Source organism: Athene noctua, unplaced genomic scaffold, assembly GCF_965140245.1.
Source record: "Athene noctua unplaced genomic scaffold, bAthNoc1.hap1.1 HAP1_HAP1_scaffold_140, whole genome shotgun sequence".
Classification (NCBI taxonomy): domain Eukaryota; kingdom Metazoa; phylum Chordata; class Aves; order Strigiformes; family Strigidae; genus Athene; species Athene noctua.
The window spans coordinates 215001-217500 of record NW_027437613.1 but is presented as its reverse complement, the minus strand read 5'-3'; the positions used below and the strand labels follow the sequence as shown (position 1 = coordinate 217500).

At 78.3% G+C, this 2500-nt stretch overlaps 1 non-coding gene across 1 annotated transcript; it reads left to right on the top strand.

The window, feature by feature from the left end:
- The first annotated feature begins 2175 nt into the window (after window positions 1-2175).
- LOC141955199 (5.8S ribosomal RNA) lies at window positions 2176-2328 on the top strand. Its single transcript, XR_012632416.1, has one exon. It is a non-coding gene; the product is annotated as a 5.8S ribosomal RNA (ribosomal RNA).
- The last annotated feature ends 172 nt before the right edge of the window (window positions 2329-2500 follow it).

Genomic DNA, 2500 nt, shown 5'->3' with positions numbered 1-2500 from the left:
CCCGGAGCGCCAGGGCACCGCCGGTCCGAGCGCGAGCGGCGGCGCGTAGGGGGAAGAGGGGGTGGCCGCCGGTGTGGTGGGGGCGCGTGGAGGCGGGAACCCCGGCCGGCCGAGCGGAAAGCCCCCGGCGCTCGGGCGCGCGCAGGAGAGGGAGAGGGGACCGGCGCGAGCCGTTGGCGGTGACGGGCTGGGCGCGGCCGGCGCCAGCCCGGCGAGAGGGGCGGCGGGCAGAGCAGGCCTCGCCGGGGTCGGGGGAGGCGTCTCCCCCGATCCTTCCTGCCCGCACCGTGGCGGGCTTGCTGCGGAGCAAGCCCGCCGGGGGGCCGGCCGGCCGCGTGCAGGGCCGAGGCCTCTGGGCGTTCCGGGCTCGGGTGCGTGGCGCCGGCCCTCGGGCCGGCGGGCGAGTTCCCGCGCCGGGCCGTGTCCCGCGCGCCAGCGGGCGGCCCGAGCCACGGCTCTCCTCCCGGGCGCAGCGCCGGGATACTGAGGGAAACCTCGGGCCCCGGGCCAGGAGGACGTGGTGGTGGTGGCGGATGTCGGGCGCGCCCCCGCGGGCGGACGCTCCCCCGATGGCGGCAGCGGGGGAGGCACCCCCGCGGGGCCCTTGAGGATGTTTCCCTCACCCCAGGGCCAGGTACCTAGCGTCCGCGCCTCCGCGGCCCTCCCTCGGCTGAGCCCGGGGGTCGAAGGCCGCGGAGCCGGGCGGAGGTTTAAAGACTCGGGCGGCTCGGTGCGACCCGCAGGGGCGGGCCCCGGCCGTGTGCGGCGGTTGAGCCTCCAGGGGCGGGAGTCGCTCTCGTGCAGGCCCTGGCCATGGCGGCCGCCGCCCACGCCGTGGGCTTTTTGTCCCCTCGGGCGGCCGCGCCGGGGAGGGGTGTCCCCCCTGCCCCCCCTTCTCCGCGGTCCGGTCTCGGCGGCGAGACCGGCGGCGTTCGGTCGGCCGCAGCCGGCCTGCCTCGCCCTCGAAACGCGAAGGGGAACCTCCCCCCCCCCCGGCGGGGAGCGCGGGCTCTCTCGCCGTCGGGGGCGATGGCGATTCCCCCACGGTCGGGGGTCTCGCCGGGCGGGGCGGCCTGCTCGGGCCGCCGCGTCTCCGTGGACGCGCAGCGGCGCGCTTGCGGCTTCGTGCTCCTTGCTTGCCACCCCCACCCCTTCCCGCCCCGGCTGAGGGGAGGGGCGGCGCAGCCCCCGGGCCCGAGCGGCGGCGGCGGCGCCGCCGCTCGGCGTGCCGGCCGGCGGTCGCTCGGTGGCCGGCCGCGTGGCCTGTCCCGTCCCGGGTCCTGCCCGTCGCTTCGCAGTCGCCTTTCCCGGTCTCGGTCAGGCGAGGCGGGTGGGCGGCCGAGGGGCGTTCCCCGTCCCGTTCTCCGCGCGGAAGCGGGGAGAGGGGGCGTCGCCTCCGGCTCAGCGGCGTCCGCCTTCTGCCTGGCGCGTGCCTGCGGAAGGGGCCGAGACGAGAAGCGGCGGCGGCGGCTCCGGGAGGGCAGCCGCGGCGGTGCGGTGGCCGGGCGGCGGTCGGGCGGAGCGCCGGGCGGCGGCGTCGCGTCGCCGTCTCGGGTTCCGGCGGTTGGCCGTCCGTCCCTGTCTCCGGTGTGGTGCGGCGGCGGCGCCGCGCGGGCGTTCCCGGCGTCGGGGCGAGAGCCGGGGTTTCGGGGCCACGGGGGCAAGGAGCCGGCTGTCGCAGCGCGCGGGCGCTGGGCGGCGCGGAGGCGCGCGCGGCGCGAGCGGGGCGCCCCCGCTGGTCGCCCGCGCGGCGGTCAGCGTCTGTGGTTTCCCCCCTCCGCGCGAGCGAGAGGCGGGTGCAGGTCCGGGCGCGCGGTCGGACGCGCCGCCGGCCCTCCGTGCGGAGGCCGGGCCGAGCCCGGGCGCCTGGGCCGCCTCCGAAGCGAGCAAGGTGCTTGTTGTTTCCCCAGGTCGGTCGGGAGCGCGGGCTCCCCGGGCCCTTGCCGTTCGGAGCTTGTTTCACCCTTCCCTTCCTTCCCTCCGTTGTGATGTCGGTACGGTCATCTGAGGCGAGGCGCGACCGTCGCCCGCCGGTCGTCGCGCGCCCCCTCCGCGCGTGCGGAGGGGGGCGGTCGGTCGGTCGGTGGGGCGGCGGTCCGTCGTCCGAGAAGGGGGCCGCTTCTGCGGAGCGGTCCCGGCCCCTCCGCGCGCGCGGGGCGGTGCCGAAAGGCAGACAACTCTTAGCGGTGGATCACTCGGCTCGTGCGTCGATGAAGAACGCAGCTAGCTGCGAGAATTAATGTGAATTGCAGGACACATTGATCATCGACACTTCGAACGCACTTGCGGCCCCGGGTTCCTCCCGGGGCTACGCCTGTCTGAGCGTCGCTTGACGATCAATCGCCGGCCGGTGCGCCGTCCCTCCCCGCCTCGCCTCGGCGGGCGGGCGGGCGGCGTCCGCGGCGGCGCGGCTGGGGTGCCTCGCAGGCCCGTCGGTGTCGGCCGAGGGCCTTCGTCCCCCTAAGTGGAGACTCGGGGAGCGCTCCGAAGCTCCCCGCTC